General features: G+C 66.5%; 1 long non-coding RNA gene across 2 annotated transcripts; it reads left to right on the plus strand.

The window, feature by feature from the left end:
• The first annotated feature begins 3545 nt into the window (after window positions 1–3545).
• Window positions 3546–7269, plus strand: LOC142294380 (uncharacterized). 2 transcript variants are annotated; one of them, XR_012751302.1, is made up of 2 exons: window positions 3546–3581; window positions 6699–7269. It is a non-coding gene; the product is annotated as an uncharacterized LOC142294380 (long non-coding RNA). The 2 variants fall into 2 exon arrangements; XR_012751303.1 differs by lacking the exon at window positions 3546–3581 and adding an exon at window positions 3589–3712.
• Window positions 7270–7622: the final 353 nt, after the last annotated feature.

The following is a 7622-nucleotide window of genomic DNA, read 5'->3' on the forward strand; positions in this document are numbered from 1 at the left end:
ACGTGCAGCATCGCCCCCCCGGCCAGTGCGAGCCCCCCCCAAACGTGCAGCGTCGCCCCCCGGCCAGTGCGAGCCCCCCAAACGTGCAGCATCACCAACCCGGCCGGTGCCATCCCCCCAAACGTGCAGCGTCGCCCCCCGGCCAGTGCGAGCCCCCCCCAAACGTGCAGCGTCGCCCCCCGGCCAGTGCGAGCCCCCCTAAACGTACAGCATCATCCCCCCCGGCCAGTGCGAGCCCCCCCAAACGTGCAGCATCGCCCCCGGCCAGTGCGAGCCCCCCCAAACGTGGCAGCATCGCCCCCGGCCAGTGCGAGCCCCCCCACCAAACGTGCAGCGTCACCAACCCGGCCAGTGCCACCCCCCCAAACGTGCAAGCGTCGCCCCCCCGGCCAGTGCGAGCCCCCCCAAACGTGCAGCGTCGCCCCCCGGCCAGTGCGAGCCCCCCTAAACGTACAGCATCATCCCCCCGGCCAGTGCGAGCCCCCCCAAACGTGCAGCATCGCACCGCGGCCAGTGCGAGCCCCCCCAAACGTGCAGCGTCACCAACCCGGCCAGTGCCATCCCCCCAAACGTGCAGCGTCGCCCCCCGGCCAGTGCGAGCCCCCCCAAACGTGCAGCGTCGCACCGCGGCCAGTACGAGCCCCCCCAAACGTGCAGCATCGCCCTCTGGCCAGTGCGAGCCCCCCCCCAAACGTGCAGCGTCGCCCCCCGGCCAGTGCGAGCCCCCCCCAAACGTGCAGCATCATCCCCCCGGCCAGTGCGAGCCTCCCCAAATGTACTGTGTCTTCCCCCCGGCCAGTGCGAGCCCCCCCAAAACGTACAGCGTCATCCCCCCGGCCAGTGCGAGCCCCCCCAAAACGTACAGCGTCATCCCCCAGGCCAGTGCGAGCCCCCCCAAACGTGCAGCGTCGCCCCCCGGCCAGTGCGAGCCCCCCCAAACGTGCAGCATCACCAACCCGGCCGGTGCCATCCCCCAAAAACGTGCAGCGTCGCCCCCCCGGCCAGTGCGAGCCCCCCTAAACGTACAGCATCATCCCCCCGGCCAGTGTGAGCCCCCCCCAAACGTGCAGCGTCGCACCGCGGCCAGTGCGAGCCCCCCAAACGTGCAGCGTCGCACCGCGGCCAGTGCGAGCCCCCCCAAACGTGCAGCGTCACCAACCCGGCCAGTGCCATCCCCCCAAACGTGCAGCGTCGCCCCCCCGGCCAGTGCGAGCCCCCCCAAACGTGCAGCGTCGCACCGCGGGCCAGTGCGATCCCCCCCAAACGTGCAGCGTCGCCCCCCGGCCAGTGCGAGCCCCCCCAACGTGCAGCGTCGCCCCCCGGCCAGTGCGAGCCCCCCCAAACGTGCAGCGTCGCCCCCCGGCCAGTGCGAGCCCCCCCAAACGTTGCAGCGTCGCCCCCCCAAACGTGCAGCGTCACCAACCCGGCCAGTGCCATCCCCCCAAACGTGCAGCGTCGCCCCCCGGCCAGTGCGAGCCACCCCAAACGTGCAGCGTCGCCCCCCCGGCCAGTGCGAGCCCCCCCCCAAACGTGCAGCATCATCCCCCCGGCCAGTGCGAGCCTCCCCAAATGTACAGTGTCTTCCCCCCCGGCCAGTGCGAGCCCCCCCAAAACGTACAGCGTCATCCCCCCGGCCAGTGCGAGCCCCCCCAAACGTGCAGCGTCGCCCCCCGGCCAGTGCGAGCCACCCCAAACGTGCAGCGTCGCCCCCCCGGCCAGTGCCATCCCCCCCAAACGTGCAGCGTCGCCCCCCCGGCTAGTGCGAACCCCTCCAAACGTACAGCGTCATCCACCCGGCCAGTGCGAGCCCCCCCAAACGTACAGCATCATCCCCCCGGCCAGTGTGAGCCCCCCCCAAACGTGCAGCGTCGCCCCCCCGGCCAGTGCGAGCCCCCCCAAACGTACAGCATCATCCCCCCGGCCCAGTGCGAGCTCCCCAAACGTGCAGCGTCGCACCGCGGCCAGTGCGAGCCCCCCCAAACGTGCAGCATCACCCCCCGGCCAGTGCGAGCCCCCCCCAAACGTGCAGCGTCGCCCCCCGGCCAGTGCGAGCCCCCCCCCAAACGTGCAGCGTCGCCCCCCGGCCAGTGCGAGCCCCCCCAAACGTGCAGCATCACCAACCCGGCCAGTGCCATCCCCCCAAATGTGCAGCGTCGCCCCCCGGCCAGTGCGAGCCCCCCCAAACGTGCAGCGTCGCCCCCCGGCCAGTGCGAGCCCCCCTAAACGTACAGCATCATCCCCCGGCCAGTGTGAGCCCCCCCAAACGTACAGCATCATCCCCCCGGCCAGTGTGAGCCCCCCCAAACGTGCAGCGTTCGCACCGCGGCCAGTGCGAGCCCCCCAAACGTGCAGCGTCGCACCGCGGCCAGTGCGAGCCCCCCCCAAACGTGCAGCGTCACCAACCGGCCAGTGCCATCCCCCCAAACGTGCAGCGTCGCCCCCCGGCCAGTGCGAGCCCCCCCAAACGTGCAGCGTCGCCCCCCCGGCCAGTGCGAGCCCCCCCAAACGTGCAGCGTCGCCCCCCGGCCAGTGCGAGCCCCCCCAAACATGCAGCGTCACCAACCCCGGCCAGTGCCATCCCCCCAAACGTGCAGCGTCGCCCCCCGGCCAGTGCGAGCCACCCCAAACGTGCAGCGTCGCCCCCCCCGGCCAGTGCGAGCCCCCCCCAAACGTGCAGCATCATCCCCCCGGCCAGTGCGAGCCTCCCCAAATGTAGTGTCTTCCCCCCGGCCAGTGCGAGCCCCCCAAACGTACAGCGTCATCCCCCCGGCCAGTGCGAGCCCCCCCAAACGTGCAGCGTCGCACCGCGGCCAGTGCGAGCCCCCCCAAACGTGCAGCATCGCCCCCCGGCCAGTGCGAGCCCCCCCCAAACGTGCAGCATCGCCCCCGGCCAGTGCGAGCCCCCCCCAAACGTGCAGCGTCACCAACCGGCCAGTGGCCATCCCCCAAACGTGCAGCGTCGCCCCCCGGCCAGTGCGAGCCACCCCAAACGTGCAGCGTCGCCCCCCCGGCCAGTGCCATCCACCCCCAAACGTGCAGCGTCGCACCCCCGGCCAGTGCAAGCCCCCTCAAACGTACAGTATCATCCCCTGCTCCGTGTAACCCCCCATAAGACACTTACCTTATTGAAGCCTGAGACATACACGAGCTGCAGCCCCCAACACAGACAGGAGACACTGCTCTGTGCCCCAACATCCAGGCTGAGACCCCAGAGCTATAACTAATGAGGAAACGCTGACTCTTCTCCACCTCAGGGTCAGGATCCTCCGCTCTGCACAGAGGAGCCCGAGCACTGCCGCTTCCCGCCCACAGATCTGCACGGCACTGAGAAAGCCCCGCCCCTTCCGGTGACATCATGATTTCATGAAATCACTCCTCCCACCTCAAAAAAATCAACTCCGATCTAGCCTCTACGGTAGAGGCTAGATCGGAGTTGATTTTTTGAGGGGGAGGAGTGATTTCATGAAATCATGATGTCACCGGAAGGGGCGGGGCCTCCTCAGTGCCGTGCAGATCTGTGGGGCGGGACAAGCGGCAGTGCTCGGCTTCTCAGTGCAGAGCGCACGGATCCTGACCCTGAGGTGGAGAATATTCAGTGTCTCCTCATTAGTTATAGCTCTGGGGTCTCAGCCTGGATGTTGGGGGCACAGAGCAGTTGTCTCCTGTCTGTGTTGGGGGCTGCAGCTCGTGTATATCCTCAGGCTTTAATAAGGTAAGTGGCTTATGGGGGGGTTACACGGAGCAGGGGGTGATGCTGTGGAGGTTTCATAAGGAATGTGGGGGCTACTCTAGGCAGGAGGCGACGCTGCATGTTTGGGGGCCTTGCAGAGAGCAATGTGGAACCGTTTTGGGCGGCTCACACTTGCCAGGGAGCGAATTTGCATGGTTGGGGTGGACTCGCACTGGAAAGGGGGGTGAAGCTGCACGTTTGGGGGGGGTTCACACTGGGCTGGGGGCGACGCTGCACGTTTGTGGGGGGCTCGCACTGGGCAGTGAGCGACGCTGCACGTTTAGGGGGGCTGGCAGGGTGCGACGCTGCACGTTTGGGGGGGCTGGCAGGGGGGCGACGCTGCACGTTTGGGGGGGCTGGCAGGGGGTGACGCTGCACGTTTGGGGAGGGGGGGGGCTGGCACTGGGCAGTGTGCCACTGCACGTTTGGGGGAGCTGGCAGGGGGCGACGCTGCACGTTTGGGGGGGCTCGCACTGGCTGGGGGGGCGACGCTGCACGTCTGGGGGGCTCGCGGAGGGCGACGCTGCACGTCTGTGGGGGGCTCGCGGAGGGCGACGCTGCACGTCTGTGGGGGGCTCGCGGAGGGCGACGCTGCACGTCTGTGGGGGGCTCGCGGAGGGCGACGCTGCACGTCTGTGGGGGGCTCGCGGAGGGCGACGCTGCACGTCTGTGGGGGGGCTCGCGGAGGGCGACGCTGCACGTCTGTGGGGGGCTCGCGGAGGGCGACGCTGCACGTCTGTGGGGGGGCTCGCGGAGGGCGACGCTGCACGTCTGTGGGGGGGCTCGCGGAGGGCGACGCTGCACGTCTGTGGGGGGCTCGCGGAGGGCGACGCTGCACGTCTGTGGGGGGCTCGCGGAGGGCGACGCTGCACGTCTGTGGGGGGCTCGCGGAGGGCGACGCTGCACGTCTGTGGGGGGCTCGCGGAGGGCGACGCTGCACGTCTGTGGGGGGCTCGCGGAGGGCGACGCTGCACGTCTGTGGGGGGCTCGCGGAGGGCGACGCTGCACGTCTGTGGGGGGCTCGCGGAGGGCGACGCTGCACGTCTGTGGGGGGGCTCGCGTGAGGGCGACGCTGCACGTCTGTGGGGGGCTCGCGGAGGGCGACGCTGCACGTCTGTGGGGGGCTCGCGGAGGGCGACGCTGCACGTCTGTGGGGGGCTCGCGGAGGGCGACGCTGCACGTCTGTGGGGGGCTCGCGTGAGGGCGACGCTGCACGTCTGTGGGGGGCTCGCGGAGGGCGACGCTGCACGTCTGTGGGGGGGCTCGCGAGGGCGACGCTGCACGTCTGTGGGGGGCTCGCGGAGGGCGACGCTGCACGTCTGTGGGGGGCTCGCGGAGGGCGACGCTGCACGTCTGTGGGGGGGCTCGCGGAGGGCGACGCTGCACGTCTGTGGGGGCTCTCTCGGGGCAGTGGTGCGTTTTGTGGGGGCTCTCGCGGGGCAGCGGGGGGTGCTGTGAGAGCCCCCGCTGCCCAGCGCGTTGTGTGTGGGGGCCCTGTGTGTGTGTGTGTGTGTGTGTGTGTGTGTGTGTGTGTGTGTGGGGGCCCTGTGTGTGTGTGTGTGTGTGTGGGGGCCCTGTGTGTGTGTGTGTGTGTGTGGGGGGGCCCTGTGTGTGTGTGTGTGTGTGGGGGGGCCCTGTGTGTGTGTGGGGGGGCCCCTGTGTGTGTGTGGGGGGGCCCTGTGTGTGTGTGGGGGGGCCCTGTGTGTGTGTGGGGGGGCCCTGTGTGTGTGTGGGGGGGCCCTGTGTGTGTGTGGGGGGGCCCTGTGTGTGTGTGTGGGGGGGGCCCTGTGTGTGTGTGGGGGGGCCCTGTGTGTGTGTGGGGGGGCCCTGTGTGTGTGTGGGGGGGCCCTGTGTGTGTGTGGGGGGGCCCTGTGTGTGTGTGTGTGGGGGGGCCCTGTGTGTGTGTGTGTGGGGGGGCCCTGTGTGTGTGTGTGTGGGGGGGGCCCTGTGTGTGGGGGGGCCCTGTGTGTGGGGGGGCCCTGTGTGTGGGGGGGCCGTGGGTGTGGGGGGGCCGGTGTGTGTGTGTGTCGTGTGTGTGTGTGTGTGTGTGTGTGTGTGTGTGGGGGCCCTGTGTGTGTGTGTGTGTGGGGGCCCTGTGTGTGTGTGTGTGTGTGTGTGGGGGCCCTGTGTGTGGGGGCCCTGTGTGTGTGTGTGTGTGTGGGGGGCCCTGTGTGTGTGTGTGTGTGGGGGGGCCCTGTGTGTGTGTGTGTGGGGGCCCTGTGTGTGTGTGTGTGTGTGGGGGCCCTGTGTGTGTGTGGGGGCCCTGTGTGTGTGTGTGTGGGGGCCCTGTGTGTGTGTGGGCCGTGTGTGTGGGGGCCCTGTGTGTGTGTGTGGGGGGGGGCCCTGTGTGTGTGTGTGGGGGCCCTGTGTGTGTGTGTGTGGGGGCCCTGTGTGTGTGGGGGGGGGGGGGCCGTGTGTGTGTGTGGGTGTGTGGGCCGTGTGTGGGTGTGTGGGCCGTGTGTGTGTGTGTGGGCCGTGTGTGTGTGTGTGTGTGTGTGGGGGCCGTGTGTGTGTGGGGGCCGTGTGTGTGTGGGGGCCGTGTGTGGGTGTGGGGGCCGTGTGTGGGTGTGTGGGCCGTGTGTGTGTGTGTGTGTGTGTGTGTGTGGGCCGTGGGCGTGTGTGGGGGCCGTGTGTGTGTGTGTGTGGGGGCCGTGTGTGTGTGTGTGGGGGCCGTGTGTGTGTGTGTGGGGGCCGTGTGTGTGTGTGTTGGGTGGGGCTCGCAGGGAGAGCGGCTGCACGTTGGGGGGGCTCGCAGGGAGAGCGGCTGCACGTTGGGCGGGCTCGCAGGGAGAGCGGCTGCACGTTGGGCGGGCTCGCAGGGAGAGCGGCTGCACGTTGGGGGGGGAGCTTGCAGGGGGAGAGAGGCTGCACGTGGGGGGCTCGTGCTGGGCAGGGGGCCGTGTTGCACTTTGTGGGAGGGGGCTCGCCTGTGTGCTATTAATCTTCTCCCTTTGTTTTTCTAATACAGTTTGTGACTACTGGCATCTGGGTGTAATTGCCCCCCGTCGTCCCACCTTAGAGACTGAGAGAACAGTGTGGTCTAATGCACATCACACCTCCTGTGTCCTCCAATGTATTCAACAAGAGGATTTTTATGGTAAATGGAGAAATACAATTTTTACACCTAAAACGCACGGGACTCGGATACAAAAGTTTTTTTTTCTTTCATTGTCGCCAATGTCCAACATGGCTTTATTCTACGTATTGATTTGTAAAGTTGATTGTTACAGTGTATATTTGTATCCCCGACCTACTGTCTCCCCCTCCCCATTACCCTGTAGACTGTAAGCCCCCGAGAGCAGGGTCTGCGCCCCTCTGTACCAGTCTGTCAGTGTTATACATTTGTATCCCCGACCTTCTGTCTCCTCCCCTTTACCCTGTAGACTGTAAGCCCCTGAGGGCAGGGTCCGCTCCCCTCTGTACCCGTATCTCAGGATTGGTTTATTCACTGTAATTTATATCTGTATTTTGGGTGTTACCCGTTCCCATGTACAGCATGGAATAAATGTTCTCTATAAAAATAAAACTGTATAAATATATTTCTCCTTTTTTTTTTTTAAATTGATATACTTATTTTAATAAAACTGTTCTAGAAGTTTGGGCTGAATGTTCATTTCTATAATGATAAAGCTCGGTGTGACATTAGTGAGCAGTCACTGCCGGTCGGGCTGCGGTCACAGTGTTGTAGGTAGTTTCCAAAACATCTCAGTCCTCACATGTAGACCCACAGTAAACTGATCAGATCTCGCTGACAATTTATTTTCTGTCTTTAGCAGCCCCCTGATCCTCTCTCATGTCCCCCATTTATTAGGCCCCAGTCCTGTTTCACCCCTTTGGTGGCAACATAACTCCATGAGGCTCACACCGCCTGATTCCGGTCATATGGGGCAAA

The sequence above is a fragment of the Anomaloglossus baeobatrachus genome, chromosome 1, assembly GCF_048569485.1.
Source record: "Anomaloglossus baeobatrachus isolate aAnoBae1 chromosome 1, aAnoBae1.hap1, whole genome shotgun sequence".
Taxonomy (NCBI): domain Eukaryota; kingdom Metazoa; phylum Chordata; class Amphibia; order Anura; family Aromobatidae; genus Anomaloglossus; species Anomaloglossus baeobatrachus.